At 39.3% G+C, this 7,685-nt stretch overlaps 1 long non-coding RNA gene across 3 annotated transcripts in view; it reads right to left on the bottom strand.

Moving 5' to 3' along the window:
• LOC104910796 overlaps positions 1-7,685 on the bottom strand; it is a 12,399-nt gene extending 4,714 nt beyond the window's left edge. The window contains exons 1-6 of one of the 3 annotated variants that reach the window (XR_002114461.1): positions 7,432-7,685; positions 6,855-6,967; positions 6,572-6,762; positions 2,115-4,794; positions 1,004-1,195; positions 418-510 (exon numbers count right to left, since the gene is read on the bottom strand). This is a non-coding gene — a long non-coding RNA (uncharacterized LOC104910796). The remainder of the gene's footprint in view (positions 1-417; positions 511-1,003; positions 1,196-2,114; positions 4,795-6,571; positions 6,763-6,854; positions 6,968-7,431) is intronic. The other 2 variants (XR_002114466.1, XR_002114464.1) reach the window with 2 other exon arrangements.

Here is a 7,685-nt window from a genome sequence, read left to right as displayed (position 1 = left end):
AAAAAAAAAAAAAAAAAGCAATGCAGGACATGGAAGCCAGTGGAATCAAGAGCCTTCAATGACCCTGGTGTGCTCATCCCTGGGAGTTCCCACACTTGAACCTTCAGTGGGGATCTTTGGATGAATAAGCCCAGCACTCCAGCTCTGCAGTGAATCTCAAGTCCCTACCTCTAGCTAAAACCACAAACTCTGGGATTTTAGACAGCAGCTCAGTAAATTCAGCATTCTTTTTGTCAGCCAACAAAAATTTGTCAAGAATTTGGGATTCACAGAATACATTTCAAGGTATAACTAGAGTATTTAATTATCAAAATACATTAATGTTAAAAAAAACTGCATGGAAAATTTCCAGCTTGGCACTTAAGTTAATACAGTTTTAAAATATTAGTCTGGAACTTGAGATCTGGCAGTACCTACCTCTAACTCAGAGTTTTCATCAACTTAATTGAACTGGCTGGTATCAGTTTCTCACAGCAGGCAACTAGAAGTTATGGCAGCTCGGGAAAATACCTATTGAGAAATACAGAAAGTCCAGGAGATGCAATAAATCAACTTCAGAATATTTTGTTAATGTGGAGTATTAATGAAAACTATCTTTGCACACTGCAATAACTAAGCAGTCTTAGAGCTAGTTCTTGTAGATTTCATAATTCCCGTGTTTAGAAGTAATTTATCCAGCTCAAGAACATTAAAATTGTGGAAAGAAAAATCAGGATTGGAGGAGAAACATGGCAGATATAGCAATCAAAACAGGTCCCATGCATAACAAAGCATTGTTTTTTTTCCCCCAGTCTTACTCAGAATCACTACATATGTACAATCTGTTATAGCATAAATAAATAAAGCCTCATTTCTAGAATTTAGCTTTACTAGCAATTATACACACACAAAAAAAAAAAAGATACCCCCCCCAAAATAAATTATATGCCACTTCCCCTGAAAGATCACAGCAGACATACAAGCTTTGCTTCAGACAACAAAAAGCAGCCAGCCTCCAGCTTACCCTTTGTGAGGACCAAAGGTACACCCTCTTCAGTACCTGGGTAGCCTTAGATTGAACCTTGTTTCTGGTACTTCCTTCATCCTCAAAGTGCTCTCTGGCAGGAGTCCTTCCCCTCTTTGTAACCTCTCATAAAACACCCCTTGGGCCCTTTCCTTAGGCACTGCTTCGGTATCTGACAGCAGCCACCTTCTGCTGCAAGGTCGTTAAACAGGGATGGGAAAATCATTACCAGATGGGAAACAATGATGGGATCAGAACACAACCTTTCTACAGCTTTCTACATTGACTGTTACTGTGAAGAAGTAGCTGCTGCATCCCAAGTCTTGGCAGGCAAAATGCCTCCAGGAAATATTGTTACTGATACAGTAGGCAGAATAGATCTTTGACTTTCATTCATACGTAAGAGTTGTCTGGAATTTAGATAAATGCTTCTGAGTCTCAATCATGGAGATCTTCCTATTCTTGCGCATTCATCTATCTTTGTCCTGCCACAGCCTCTTTCCTCCTCTATAACTTTCTCTTGCCTGACTTTGTTACATTAGTGCTTCTTCTTGTCTCTTTGGCATCTTTCTTCTTATTGACATCCAAAGAATCATTAGTGTTTTCTGCTCTCAGATGAAGCCCTCTAACTCCAATTTCTCTCTTCAGCCTTCATTCCAAGTATTATTGTCACTAGAACTGTCTGTGACGCCTCTATGAAACAAATCCAAAATACATTTGTGGCTCCCCTTCATGTGAAGAAAACAAAACAAAACAAAACAAAAACAAAAAAAAAAAAAACCAAACCAACCTTGGAAAGGAAGGTCATTCACCTCTACTACTCTCTCTAATATTGTTTCAGTGTTTCAGTACCTTCTGGAATACTTCCAGCACACACAACTTTGGTTGTGGAGAGCTACTTAGTGTTACATGTTGTTGAAAGCTGAATTCTGGTATAGAAATAAGTTTTGCAACAATAGTACCCTCTTCACAAGGATAGTAAGAGTAAGGTCAAGTTTGGCAGATCTCCTTGCACTGTTGCAGATTTTTTTTTCCAAAACTTTCAGGAGTTACTGGATGCAAAAGAATTACAGATGAATTCCAATTCTTATAATCCACACAGCATAATTACCTTAATTAAATGGCTTAAGAATGAGAATCTCAATATCAAAAGGTGCCAGCTTGCTGCCACCTGTAAAGGACAGACACAATGAAAAATATTAGAGGAAGATAATTTTCTTAGGGAGATCCTTTGAATTATGGTGAAGTATATATTTGCAAAAAAAAACTTTTTCTGAAATCTTTCCAGTGTTTAACAGTTACCTCTGTGATCAGGGTGTTGGCAGCCATCCACCTGGCCGGCACAGCTGGGTCTCATTAGACAGATACTACACAGTCCTTCAAAAGCAGTAAGTTGAAACAAAACTGAGCAATACCAGCCCCTTCTCATTAAAGTTACACAGAAACCATCACTTAGTGTAAGCAGCATCCTAAAACTCACACCAAGACCTTATCAAAAGGACAGGATTATTAGCAGGCACAAACTCAAGAAGTGCTGCCACAGTGTACACACTCAAATTTACTTTGCTGAATGATTACTCCCTATATATGTATGCCACCACGGTTTTTTCCAGAATGCCACAGCAGAAAAAGTTTTGCTAGGCGATGGTAGTCAACATGCTGCTCTTTCATTGCCCGCATTATAGCCATTACTCTCATCATCTAAAAGCTTTAGATATCATTGTCCAAGATGTGATGTTATCAAGGGCTGGATGTAGTTACCACTTCCATCTTTCTCTGCTCCCTAATCAGCAGTCATTGTTATTTAATATTGTGCCTGCCAAGAGTCAAAAGCAACCTAAAAGACTTGTTCTAAGCTGTTTTTCATTTCTACATGAAAGTTTATATTCAGCTCAAATTCCAATTATGCTCCAACTCAGAATTTTGTGTTGCAATATGATGCTCTTCTTGTACAGCCAAACCTAGTATGTAGTACAGCCACGGCCATGTGAAGAGCCCTAAACTTAGCAAACACAGCTCAATATCCAAACATCCCAGAAATAGTTTGTGCGGTTCATTGGCTCCAAGCTGGTTCCAGTGATGAGCAGTGTGAGTTTTGTTATGGCTGTAGATGTGGGAGAAAATCATGAGCCCTCTGTCCTTTCATGGTCACTTCTGTAAGTTCTAACAACCACATGTAACCAAGTGTTTGGCTTCTTCTTTCATCACCATCTCATTTTACATAATCACATAAACACCACCATTTAACAATTGCCTTATTGTTACTGCCTGTGCAAAAGGACTAATTAGGCTCTAGGAAACTTCTGCAATGGAAGACAAGTCAGTCTTATCAGATTTTTCAGGACAACCTGTCCTCTGGTACTTGTTTTGCATAGAAATTAAAGGAAACAACATTAAGAGACGTGTCATATGAAACAGTAGTCTGCAGTTCATAGGAAAGGATCCTCTCTTATTCCCCTGATGAGAATGTGGTTATTAGTGGAGGATATTGTTTCACAACACAGAACTCCAGAATAGACAGTTCAGTTAATAAACTAGAACTTGCTCTTGGAAAAATGTTTATTTATTTTGAATACTTGTTTTCCATTGTCCTCTCTGAGGAGACTGGAGTTTGTTTTCTACCCAACGTTTGCCAATCTGATTTGCTCAGCTAAAAAATTGCTGACCATTTTACAAGTATGTGAAGTCTCTCATGATCACTAGGATGTCCATGGAGTAGAGCCACCCTCTGAAGGCAACTAGCCACTGCTACATGATTCATGCTCCTACAGGGAGTTTTGTTTCTGGAATCCTGCCCAGTTACTTCTGACAAGCTGGCTGTGCTGTAAGTGCTGTAATGCAACTAAAAATGAGGAGGTTTTTGCATCATTTTCTATAAATTTTGAAACACTGAGCCCTGTCATTTCTTTTGCCCCCAAGGGAAGTCCATCACAAAATCTACAGATTGCACTACTCTAATGGTAAATTTTCCCTTTTATTTGGGCAAATAGCCAGCATATGAAGCTTTTCTTGTCAAGAGGAACTAATGGTTGCCTCTGTCATTTTTTTCCCTTCAATTATTTAAGCTTTCCCTACACTTAGGTTGGCTTCTCGCTGGCAGCACTGTGGACTGCGTCTATTAATCATTGACTGTCATTGTATTTTAAAAGAAGGAAAGTGAAAAGATTGCCTAAGAATAAAAATAGAAATTTCCTGGTTTTTTCCTGACAAATAAATGATAGCTATATTTTTCCCGGCTTTAGACTGTCTTCAAATATGCCTTCCCATTTTCCAACTAAAAATAATATTCTAGACGCACAAAGCAAATTGGCTGTTCCCAGAAAGTCCATATTTCAGGACCTCCTTTCTGCTGTCCTGTCAAGGTTTGGTAGCCTCTACTAAAGCTTTGGAGTCCTTCCCTGCAACCATCTCTAGAAGAGTATCAGGGAAAATGGACTATGTTCTCAGTGTATTATTGGAGGTTTAGCCTCCTAAATCAATGGGAAGCTATTTCTATCAGTGGTAAAACTAGCCTACTTAATTATTTGCCAGGAAAGCTCTCAGAATTATATATTCTTAAGCCCTCTCTCGTTTCCTTGTCCAAACTGACTCTTTGCACCATAGTCAGGATCCTCCTCTGCAAGCCCTCCCAGTTGGCATTCTCAATGAGGAGATCGTAAGGAAATTCCAGGCCCATATTCTCTTTTCCTGAACACTTGGACTTCCCACAGCTTGTCATCTTCACAGGTCTTCCTCTTCCTTAGCTGTGTGCTCCTCTGGAAACTGCAGGCACAACTGAATACTTCACTGTACTGAAAGACACAATAAACCATAAGGGCATTTCCTTTAAAGAAAGATAAAGCCCATATCAACTCAGAAAACAGAAAAACACTTGAGCTTCTTCCTCAATATAAACTCTCAGTTTTGCTTTTTAGAGATTGAAAAGCCACTACAAGCAGAAAATCATATCAAACTGCTTCTATTCACCGCACACTGTTTTGCACTTACAAAAACTATTGCCACATGCCTGACCCAGTCACTCAAAAAAAATAAGTTCATAGTATGTCTCACTCTGATGCTATCCTGTGGGGTCCAAGAAAGGAGAATTTCAGATAAAATAACATCCTATAAAGAAACGGCCTTTTGAGTAAGTGTAATGAAAACACTCCTTGAGTTCCAGCGCATCCTGACAGACACAAAAATCAGTTCTACCTGATGGAAGTAAGACAGATGCTAGGACTCAAAGGAGCTGAAGCAATATGGCCAAAATATTTTGAAGTCAATCTAAAGTTGGTTAGGACCTAAGGAATTCGATCTCTCTTGTTTCATGAAAAAATGAAAAATATACAGGTGATGCTTTCTCTGCATATATTCTATGGAAACAGAGTGTATGAATAGAAAATGTTGTAAAAATCTTTCCAGGAAAAAGAATTTGCCATGCATAGGGTTTAATATTGACTTTATGCTCTGCAGTACATTCATATATTTATACAGGTAATAAATTATCTTTATTACCACCAAGTATTATAACGTGCATGTTATCACATACTATTAAATATTATTACATACTTGCTATAACACTTACATGAGCATAATATCATAAATTACCTGAGAAATGTCTGTCACTCATGGCTTTAAATATATTTGCTACACTGCACTGGAATGTTTACAATTTAAATAATCAGCAATTGTGCATAAGAATCCTTTTTCTTTTCTGGCTGCTGAAAAAAACTTGAACTTTGAGGTATTTGTGTCGGTCTACAGCTGAGGGATATTTTCTGCTCCCTGTTTCCCAGAAATTATAAGCAGAAAAATCCTGTCATTTTTGCTACATTATTCAGTAGCAAGTGGCCCAAAATTAGGCCCGCAGAGTAATGGTGTTGATGCAGAGGATTTGATACGAACAGCACAGATTTGGGGTTTTTATATTTTAATTCAGGATATCTCCAGTCTAGCTCCATGGTGCAAATGCCATGCTCGCCATTCACCTTAACATCACCTGAAAGGAATCCAGTTCCTGCACTCCCAGACTCCACAGAACACCAAAAGCAGGAACAACTGGGAGAGACATATCAGAAGTGCAGTTCAACCAAAACTGAAGCACTAACACAGGTACACCCACTGTAGGTTAGGGATGCCTGCTGCCATTTCTGGCTTGTAAGAATTAATCCACAAATGAAAAGACAACTCTGTCCCAAAGTATCCACTGATTTGTTAACCATCACATGGCTGTTTTTCACAAAGGAAAGCAAGGCAGGTGGGACGAAAAGATATCAGTGTAAGTATCTATTGAGTCATTAATTCAATTACAGCACAAGTATGACAGCAAAATAACTCACACTTAAGAAAACTAGAGCTGATTAAACCTAATCCTGTTTATCCGGAACAATCATAAAATTAAATCTCCATTACTAAGAGAAAAGAATGTCCCCATTGATCATTTCAATCCTTACCAGAAACACAGCAAGACACTGAAATGTGATAGCTGTGAGCTGCAACCTCTTTCCGTATTGTTGCAAAACGCTATAAAAGATCTCAAGCAAAGAGTACAGAATTAAATGGCATCATGCCTTTGACTGTAATACCTACCTGAGACTATAACTTAACATTGTGAGATTTCACCATTATCAAGCAGTTGTGACACCATGGTAGTCTGAAAGTACAGCCAGTTATGTGATCAGCAGAGTATCTTGGCCAGTCAACTTCCATTTACTGCAGAGCTCAGCTGCATGTTTCCTCTGAATAGCAGCAAATGTTCTGTGACATCCTTAATACAAAGGCTGAAAGTTTAATTCATTTCTAAATGCAGAAAACCCCTTTGGGAAACTTTGGGCTTCCCACAATATCACCAAACCTTCCCCAGGTTACTTACCAAGCAGCTCCCCAAAGCCTGAAACCTCAGCACCTAGGCTGGGCCCACAGTGTTTTGCACAGGAAGCACATGTCTTCAGAGGGAAAGATCAGAGCCAAAAAGATGGTTTATATCTGAAAACAAGAAGTACAAAAAGGAACACTGTTAACACAAATGCTCTGCCCTGGGAAGCAGTGCCATGAAAAATTCAGTGCTCACGTTAGAGACACAGTTCCTCAGGGAGCCACAAGGTAAACTGCCCCTGGGGGGAGATGGGGAGGATAGTAATTTGCAGTGCCAATCTGCTCTCGTGGATTCAATAACACAGGGTGAATTGAGCACCTTACATGGATTGAAATGCTGTTTTCCTGGTGAAAATCTAAACATGGTCTGATGCAGCTGTGTTATAAGAGTATTAAAACCAATCATCTCAAAAGTAGCAGATTTAAATCCATTGTCCTGGTCAAACTGATTTGGCTATTCCAAGTTATTTAGTTTAACTCTTCCTTCTTTAAGATCCCAGCTACTGAGATCTGTAAGGACCAACAAAAGGACCCGGAGGTGACACAGTTCCACCCAGACTGAGGCTCAAGCCTACCTTATCCTCCTGGTCTCTTTTGCTTCCATCCTCCCTATGAGGTGAGGAGGTACTACAGCCCGGATCTCAGCTTCCTTACAGCTCACAGAAAGGAGATAACGGATGTAAACTTACTGCTAACACCACTCAATCCTCAGCACCATCCTTGACATCCTGGCTTCTAAACATCCCCAGGCAGAATTATTTTCCTAGGAATGCAACTCTCAGAAACCATACAGCTGAGTGACCTAAATTAGCAATTATGGTTTAAAGGA

The sequence above is a fragment of the Meleagris gallopavo genome, chromosome 4 (assembly GCF_000146605.3).
Source record: "Meleagris gallopavo isolate NT-WF06-2002-E0010 breed Aviagen turkey brand Nicholas breeding stock chromosome 4, Turkey_5.1, whole genome shotgun sequence".
NCBI lineage: Eukaryota > Metazoa > Chordata > Aves > Galliformes > Phasianidae > Meleagris > Meleagris gallopavo.
This window is presented reverse-complemented; position numbering and strand designations above follow the sequence as displayed.